Genomic DNA, 9,804 nt, shown 5'->3' with positions numbered 1-9,804 from the left:
TTTAAGCACCCTAATTTCTAAGTTAATGTCTCTTTCACAGAAAAATACATTGATGTCCACAAATCTAGACCAAAGTCTTCGTCTCCTTTGTTTTTAATTTACTTCCTCCACCGTCATATTGAATCAAAACATATCTATATCATTTTCTTCATTAAGAGGAGTCTATTTGCCATTGCGATTGTTGAAAATAGTCATCGATTTACGAAAACCACAATGCTAAAAAGATGAAGATTTTCTCTATTTTGTTTTGTTTTTGTTTTTTTTAGTTTGTTTCTTTTTTCTAACTCTTTTTTTTACATGTTTATTTGTTTATTATTATTATTATTATTATTTGTAAAATATTACTTTTGGTTTAGTGAATATGGGGTTTTGAAGGTTGATGTCGAGTCGACGAGAGTTGGGTGAATTTTCACCCTCAAGTTTCGAGTTGAATTTGGGGTAGGTGCAACTCCTCTAAAGTCGAGTCGGGTGGAAGTATGAAATTCTTGAATTGGATTGATGTAGCTGAAAAATAAATCTAATCCGACCCATACATATTCCTAACTATTGTATATATTGTATAATAAAGTTACTACTAATTATCCAAGTTGCTTATAAAATTCGTGTATAACATCAAGGGTAAACTACACAATTAGTTAGCAAACTATTATCTCTTTTCTATTCTAATTATCAAGCTATATTTTTCTATAAACCCAAAACCCAAAATCTATAACACCCTACACATCTAAACCCAAAACCGAAACCTGCAACTGCAAAAACAACCCCTAAACACTCCTAAAAACTCGACCCTTCGGCTTCCCCACTCCAACCACCATGAAGACGAACCAATCCTTTGGTTTTGACTCCCCTTTCAGGTAATCTCTTAGACCTTTTTTTATTATTTATTTCGAAACTTGCTGAAAAAAAACTGAAAAGAAAATGTTTTTTTACATTTAAATATTTTTTTAGCTTTTGTATTCCGAAAATGAGGGAAGAAGAATCCCCTTTACATGTTTATTTTCAGTCTTTTATACTCGAAATTTTACAGAAATAAGAATAAAAAAACCTATTCCCTACTTGTTCCTCTAACAGTCCCTGTTTGCCTATGCATGTGATGACTTGTGTTTTTAATGCCCCAAATTTTTCTAGATTTTGTTGAGATTTCTTATGAGATTTGGTTTTTCTAGGCTTGACGGCAGTGACGATCGGTGCGACTGTACATAGGATGAACTCAGTTGGCGATGGCGACAGAGACTGTGGCTATCAAAACTAGATGGTGATAATCCTAAAATTAGGGTTAAAGTTAACCAAAACAGGTAGGGTTATGGGCTTAGGATTTTTTTAGTTTGGGCCCTGGTCTGAGTTTGAATGTTGGGCCTAGGTTTGTAATAAATAATAATAATATTTTATAATAATAATAATAATATTTATTGGTTAAAAAATGGTGACTACAGTGTTACGTGTTAACAGATCAATTTTTCTCAAAGTAAGCTATTATCATATTGCTATGTCTTGAACCGAAAGCTTGATCAAAGTATGATTGAGTTAAATTTGATGCTTGACATAATTGCTGAAGTAGTCACGAAACTCTTGTCTATTAGTTCCGATACTTAAAAGATAATAGGTTATGGAGTTTCGATACTCGGATTACAATAAATTTTGATACTTATCAAGAAAATTTTGATACTTCCGGAATAATATGTTTAGGAGTTTCGATACTCATTTCAATCAATCAACTTCATTGGCAGCCTCTATTATCATCCAAAAGGCGTTCTCGATAGACTACTTCAACTTTTCAGATCTATGTAGCCTTTCTTGATTCCAATTGCAATCCTCAGCCTTCCCATGTAACTCACCACTAAAAAAAAAATTAGCTGACCCTTATTCCCATATATAATGGGGTAAGCGGAGATAAGATAGTAGACTGCCCCCAATGTCAGGTTGAGAGCAGCTTCCGTAGAGACCTCCAAATTATGAATTGCTCCCCGTGTGATTCGATCCCACGACCCCAAGATTAAGAGCCATGTAACTCACCACAGTTGTCATTAAACTCTGCAAAGTGTAAAATCTCCATCAATGTATCTATATATTGTAATTATTGCAAATAGTGGAGACTAATTATGAGGAGTTAGTTATCTATATTTAGTGAGTGGTTAGAGTGTGTAGTTATCATTTGATAATTTTATCTTTCAGACAAATTTTGTCGAAGAGAATATCACAAGTGAATTTCACTTCCTCATTTTGCATGTACGAGGTTTGGATGGATGTGTTAACCTTGACAGTAAATGTCTCTTTTTCTTCAAGAATACACTTATCAAGACGAAATTATTTCTAAGGTAGTGATTTTCACCACAACACAATAAAACATTCTATTTCTCATATTATTTCATCATTATTTATTGATCAATACTAATGGTTTTGTTTTACATCATTATTTATTGATCAATACTAATGGTTTTGTTTTACAATAATCTTATTTTCTAATATATATATAATACATAAGTTTTAGCAAAACCTGTAACACAACCAAATCTGAGGCGAGCCAGCCACCATAAAATTAATACAAGCTTTTGACTCGTTGATTGGCCAACGCCATTTGTTCCACCGGTCCAATCAGATTCGTGATTCCCAAGCTGGAGTTCTTCAATGTGCTGTGGATGTATTTAGCTGCTGCCTGTTACATATGATATGTCATTATATTTACAACAAACCTGAGATTCAAGTTAAACATACAAGAATTAATATATTTACCTCGGGGCCTCTATATTTCCTCAAACACTCTAGAAAGCGACCAGTAAGAAAAACAGCTCCTTAGTTTCGTTTTCTCTGGATAAGCTTGTGTGCATTCTGAACAAAATCAAGCGGATTTCAGAATTCGACACTTTGTAATTCTGGTAACGAAACATGCAAGAACGAGAACTGGTTTCCCCATGCTTTGTCAGCACCTGGTTTGAGCATCTCCTTCACCGACTTGTACTCTCAAATGGCCCTTGAATTCAGCAGCACAAGTTCTGTTGAACGTTCATTACTCTTCTTACTGCTTTCTCCAACTGTTCCTTGCATGTATGATCGAGCCCCAAGGAAATTAAAATTATTCCCGTAATTACATCATTTACCGTCTGTTTAGTGACCCCAAAAGTGAAAGGAAGTGAGTTTATACAAACAAAAGCTTATTACTGAGATTGTTAGTACTTAGTACCAGAAACATACCACTCCAAGCTTGTTCATGATTTGTTCAATGTGATCAATGTTGGTTTTTGGCAAAAGTCCCACATTGGTTGTGTATAAGGAGGAGGGGAAATTCTTTTGTTATAAATAAAGCCCTCCTCCTCCTTAGTTAATCATCCCACAAATATAAGCCTTCTTCTATTTTAAAGGCTATTTGTATTCTTTCTCTCTTTGTAATATTTCCTCTATTAGTGAAATATTTTGGTGTTCTCTTTTATGTCTATTTAATAGCTATTGTCGGGTATAGTTGTTGTCAATTATTGTCCTATTAAAATTACTTGTCTTGGTAGTTCTGTCTAAGGAAAGTGGGTTTTAAGAGGGACCATTGTGACCCCTCCTCTTTCCTGGGAATCTACCTTGGGGTGATTTTTAGTACAATCGTTTTCACACTAGTCACCTAGATAATAATTTTCAAGGTGAATCTGTTATTGGTGGAAATTAACCCGAATTTCACAACAATTGGTATCAGCGCTCTTGGTTTATTTTAGTATGCTCTGTGGTTGCGGCTTAGGCTGATCTTCCACATCAGAAAAATTTCCTTGGGATAATTGACATTCTGTATTGGCAGCTATTAAATAGAATTTGTAGCAGAAATGGCAGACGCTTCTTCATCTTCAATTTTGGCAAGAAATGCTGTGACAAATGTTAGATTTGCAGTGGAGATTTTTGATGGCACCGGTCATTTCGGCATGTGGCAAAGCGAGGTTCTAGATGCCCTATTTCAGCAGGGTCTAGACATTGCTATTGAAGGAGAGAAACCAGATGATGTTGAGGAGAAAGAATGGAAGAGGATCAATAGAATGGCATGTGGTACTATTCGATCGTGTCTTTCTAGAGAGCAGAAGTATGCATTTTCTAAGGAAACTTCTGCAAGTAAATTGTGGAAGGCACTGGAGGAGAAATTTTTGAAGAAAAGCAGTCAGAACAAACTCTACATGAAAAAGAGACTGTTCCGCTTCAACTATGTACCAGGTACCACTATGAATGATCACATTACTAGCTTTAATCAGCTGGTGACTGATCTGATGAATATGAACGTGACTTTTGAAGACGAAGATCTGGCTCTGATGTTGATGGGATCACTTCCTGATGAGTTTGAGTATCTTGAAACTACTCTACTTCATGGGAAGGTTGATGTGTCTCTTAGTGAAGTAACTGCTGCCTTGTATAGTTATGAATTGAGAAAGAAAGACAAACAAGAAAACACAAGTGTCGAAGCAGAAGCTCTTGTTGTTAGAGGCCGTTCCAAGAGTCAGAATAAAGGAAGCAGAGGGAGATCGAAGTCAAAGTCCAGATTGAGCAAAGATGAATGTGCCTTTTGTCGAGAAAAAGGGCACTGGAAGAAAGAATGTCCCAGGCTAAAGAATAAAGGCAAACCTGAAAGGGGGAAGGCTGTCTCAGAATCAAATGTGGTCGAGTATGATGATGGAGATTCAGATTTCGCATTCGCTGCTACGCCATCAACCAGCTGTTCCAGTTCATGGCTGTTAGATTCAGCTTGTAGCCACCATATGACCCCCAATAGAGAATGGTTCTTTGATTTTAAAGAACTAAAAGGTGGAATTGTCTACACAGCAAATAATTCCCCTCTTGACACACTTGGGATTGGTTCAATTCGCTTGAGGAATCAGGATGGATCAATCAGAACCTTAACAGGTGTCCATTATGTACCAGATTTAATGAGAAATCTCATCTCTGTGGGAACCTTAGAGTCAAAAGGTTTAGAAGTGAGGGCAAAAGATGGGATTATGAGGATTATCTCTGGTGCACTGGTGATAATGAAGGGAATCCGGAAAAGAAACAATGTGTATTACTTTCTGGGTAGTACAATTGTTGGGACAGCAGCAGTGGCAGCTTCTACTGATGAACAGGAGTCAGAAGCAACCAGGTTATGGCATATGCGCTTGGGGCATGTTGGTGAAAAATCCTTGAAATTACTGATAGATCAAGGATTATTGAAGGGTGCTCGGGCTTGCAAATTAGCTTTTTGTGAGCATTGCATCAAAGGGAAGAAGACGAGGGTGAAATTTGGAACAACAATCCATGATACTAAAGGTATTTTGGATTATGTTCATTCAGATGTATGGGGGCCTTCCAAGACAACTTCATTGGGAGGAACACAATATTATGTCACCTTTGTTGATGATTTTTCCCGGAGAGTTTGGGTGTATCCAATGAAGACAAAGGATGAGGTGCTAGGATTTTTCCTTAAATGGAAAAAGATGATGGAGACTCAAATAGGCAGAAAAATCAAACGTCTCCGTACAGACAATGGTGGAGAGTACAAAAATGATCCATTTCTGAAAGTCTGTGAAGAGGAAGGTATTGATAGGCACTTTACTGTCAGAGGTACACCACAACAGAATGGAGTGGCAGAGCGTATGAACCGGACATTAGTGGAGAAGGTTCGGTGTATATTGTCTAATGCTGGGTTAGGCAAAGAATTTTGGGCTGAGGCTTTGGTCTATGCTTGTCACCTTGTCAACCGCTTACCATCGACTGCTATTGGTGGTAAAACACCATTAGAGAAATGGTTTGGAGTACCTGCTACAGATTATGATTCCTTACATATGTTTGGTTCCACTACATACTACCATGTTAAGGAGTCAAAGCTGGATCCAAGAGCAAAGAAGGCGATTTTTATAGGGATCACCTCTGGTGTGAAAGGCTATCGTCTTTGGTGTCCAGAAACAAAGAAAATAATCTTCAGCAGGGATGTTACCTTTGATGAATCTACCATGTTGAGAAAGGTGACTTCAGAAAAATTGGAGCAGACAGATGGAACTCCCAAAAAGGTGGAGTTTGAAGGAAGCAAATTTGTCCCAACCAGTAAAGAAAATGATGTTGACTCTCCTATGGTAGAAGAAGAGTCAGATGAAGAAGAGGTTCAGACCCAAGAACCTCCACAGCAACATGAATCAATTGCACTCAGAAAGGGAAAGAGGACCATTAGACAACCTGCTCGTTATGCTGATATGGTCTCTTTTGCATCACCAATTGCAATTGATGACGTTCCTGCCACTTTTAATGAAGCAGTTCAAAGTTCAGAACATAAAAAGTGGAGGATTACCATGAATGAAGAAATGCAATCCCTTCAAAAGAATCAGACCTGGAAACTAGCTAGTCTTCCGAAGGGAAAGAAGGCAATTGGGTGCAAGTGGGTATATGCAAAGAAAGATGGATTTCCTGACAAGAATAACATCCGCTACAAAGCAAGATTGGTGGCTAAAGGCTACGCTCAAACGGAGGGAGTTGATTATAATGAAGTATTTTCTCCAGTTGTAAAACATTCCTCCATCAGAATTTTGTTGGATTTGGAACTAGTTCAGATGGATGTAAAAACTGCATTTTTACATGGAGACTTGGATGAGGAAATCTACATGACTCAGCCAGATGGATTCAAAGTTGCTGAAAAAGAAGAGATGGTGTGCAAATTAGAAAAATCGTTGTACGGATTGAAGCAATCTCCAAGGCAGTGGTACAAGCGATTTGACAAGTTTATGATAGGGCAGAAGTACACAAGAAGCAAATATGATCATTGTGTGTATTTACGCGAGCTAGAAGACGGATCCTATATATATCTTCTTCTTTATATTGATGATATGCTGATAGCTTCCAGGAGTCAGACAGAAATTGCGAAACTAAAGACTCAATTGAACAGGGAGTTTGAGATGAAGGATCTTGGTGAAGCGAAGAAGATTCTAGGCATGGAGATATCAAGGGATAAGAAATTGGGGAGGCTTTGTTTGTCTCAGAAAGAATATCTAAGGAAGGTACTAAAACGTTTTGGCATAAATGAGATGTCAAAACCAGTTAGTACACCTCTTGCTCCTCATTTCAAGCTCGGTGCATCCATGTCACCTAAGGATGATGCAGAACGGGAATACATGTCAAAGGTTCCGTATGCAAGTGCTGTTGGTAGCTTGATGTATGCAATGGTGTGTACGAGACCCGATATTTCACAGGCAATTGGGGTTGTGAGCAGGTATATGCATGATCCTGGAAAGGAGCATTGGCAAGCTGTGAAATGGATTCTGCGGTATATTCTGAACACCGTAGATGTTGGTTTGGTCTTTCAGCAGGACAAACAAGATGGTCAGTGTGTAGTTGGGTATTGTGATTCAGACTATGCAGGTGATTTGGACAAGCGTCGATCAACTACTGGTTATGTGTTTACATTTGCAAAGGCACCAGTCAGTTGGAAGTCCACCTTACAGTCAACAGTGGCTTTGTCTACTACAGAGGCAGAGTATATGGCAGTTACAGAGGCTGTGAAGGAGGCAATTTGGCTTCAAGGGTTGCTTGGTGAATTGGGAATGGAACAAAAGCACATCAAAGTGCACTGTGACAGTCAGAGTGCTATTCATTTAGCAAAGAACCAGGTTTACCATGCAAGGACGAAGCACATTGATGTTCGATATCACTTTGTACGAGAGATTCTAGAAGAAGGTGGAGTCATAATCCAGAAGATTCGGACCACTGAGAATCCTGCTGATATGTTGACAAAAGTGGTAACTGCGGTCAAGTTTAAACATTGTTTAGATTTGGTCAATATTGTTACAAATTAAAAGATTGTTTTTTTTTAGAGATGTGTGTGGAATTTGCCAAGGTGGAGATTTGTTGGTTTTTGGCAAAAGTCCCACATTGGTTGTGTATAAGGAGGAGGGGAAATTCTTTTGTTATAAATAAAGCCCTCCTCCTCCTTAGTTAATCATCCCACAAATATAAGCCTTCTTCTATTTTAAAGGCTATTTGTATTCTTTCTCTCTTTGTAATATTTCCTCTATTAGTGAAATATTTTGGTGTTCTCTTTTATGTCTATTTAATAGCTATTGTCGGATATAGTTGTTGTCAATTATTGTCCTATTAAAATTACTTGTCTTGGTAGTTCTGTCTAAGGAAAGTGGGTTTTAAGAGGGACCATTGTGACCCCTCCTCTTTCCTGGGAATCTACCTTGGGGTGATTTTTAGTACAATCGTTTTCACACTAGTCACATAGATAATAGTTTTCAAGGTGAATCTGTTATTGGTGGAAATTAACCCGAATTTCACAACAATCAAGTGAAAATGTGATCTTTGAAATTACAAATGGCTTGAACTCTACCACGGGATCCCCAGACCGTATCATACTTTTATCATCTTCAACGTAAGTGCTTTTCAACAGGCTTCACCCGAAATCCGATACAGTGTTGAAAGCTAACCGTAAAAGTTTGGGAATTTTTGTGAGCATGCTGTTGCTCTCGAGAGAAAGTTGTGGTTGGGGTAGAACCACGTGAAGGAAATGTCAATGGAACCGAAGGGGTATCAGCTCTTTGAAAACAAGAAAGAAGAGCTCCCATGAGAGAATGGCCGTCACGAAGTGAATGATGGAGCTTGAATATCAGATTACCAGCAGCGTTGCTTGTCGTGTACTTGATGATATGAATGTTCCGCAGTGGGCGGTTATGTGGGAGTTGTTCCATTGTAATGTTCGACAGATAGTCTCTTAGACGAGAGTCATAAGATTCAGGAGATAATCCAGGAGGGAAAACAGGGATATTTACATGATCTTCCAGCTTTACTTCAACCTTCTTCCACTGCTTTACACCATTCTGATCATTAACCTGTTGTTTCTCTTGATCAACTCAATAGTTAGCACCATTGAAAGAGGACTAATTATTACATGTAGACAACATATACATATATATATAGTGTGTACCATGACGGAGGAGAAGCGAGGATTGATCGGATGGAAGACATCTCGAAGCAAAGATAAGGCCGGAGAATCATCGATAGTGATTTCTAAGTCCAAAACGGCAAGAACGCAAATGGATAGCACTGAGCTTTCAAACACTGTTCGGTGGGACTCACTGGCTCTGAATACTCATCATCTTCTTCTGCATGCAAGTCTTTCACCATGTTGATTATGACTCTGAATGCTAGTATCAATGAAACAACTGCAAATATTGTTTGAGTTCAGACTCTCAACAAATTATCTGGTGTATACATTTATAGAAGGTGGCAATTCCCATGAGATTCAAGCTTGTATGATGGATATACAATGTTGGGTTGTTTGATAATTATATGCACACGCCCTACAGATACAATTGTTGAAACTCAAGATTTAAGAAAACAACATTCATTTTAATCACTCAATAAAATTTAATTTTAAACTAATTACCATTTGACAATTCTACTCCATTCTTGGTAACTTTAATTCATTCTCATTAGACGAACTAAATACTAATGGACCACACTCTATTTCTTTTTATACATTCTCTCAATTAATATTTCAACTATATTTATTAATTTAATTATTAAAAAAAGTGTGGTCATGATATAAAAAAAGCAAGGAGATACTTTATCTTATACCCCAACTAATCAACTTTTGAATCGCAGTCACAATAATTGGATACTTTTGCACGTATAATCTTTAACTAAATTTCGATTACTAACAATGATAAATGGTTTGCCACATTACCAGATAACTATTACTTAATAACATGTAGACTCATCCGGTATGATGAAAGGTCTAAGGCAGGGGATCCATTATCTCCTTTCCGGTATGATAATTGGAATTCCTTTCATTATACCGGATTCTTTTAAAAAACCTTAATT

At 37.5% G+C, this 9,804-nt stretch overlaps 1 pseudogene; it reads right to left on the bottom strand.

Moving 5' to 3' along the window:
- Positions 1-1,707: 1,707 nt before the first annotated feature.
- On the bottom strand, positions 1,708-9,105 carry LOC120188442 (annotated as a pseudogene).
- Between the last annotated feature and the right edge of the window lie 699 nt (positions 9,106-9,804).

This window comes from Hibiscus syriacus, unplaced genomic scaffold, assembly GCF_006381635.1.
Source record: "Hibiscus syriacus cultivar Baekdansim isolate YM2019G1 unplaced genomic scaffold, ASM638163v2 tig00116944_pilon, whole genome shotgun sequence".
Classification (NCBI taxonomy): Eukaryota; Viridiplantae; Streptophyta; class Magnoliopsida; order Malvales; family Malvaceae; genus Hibiscus; species Hibiscus syriacus.
Note: the sequence above shows the minus strand (reverse complement) of the source record. Positions and strands in the feature narration are given on the sequence as shown.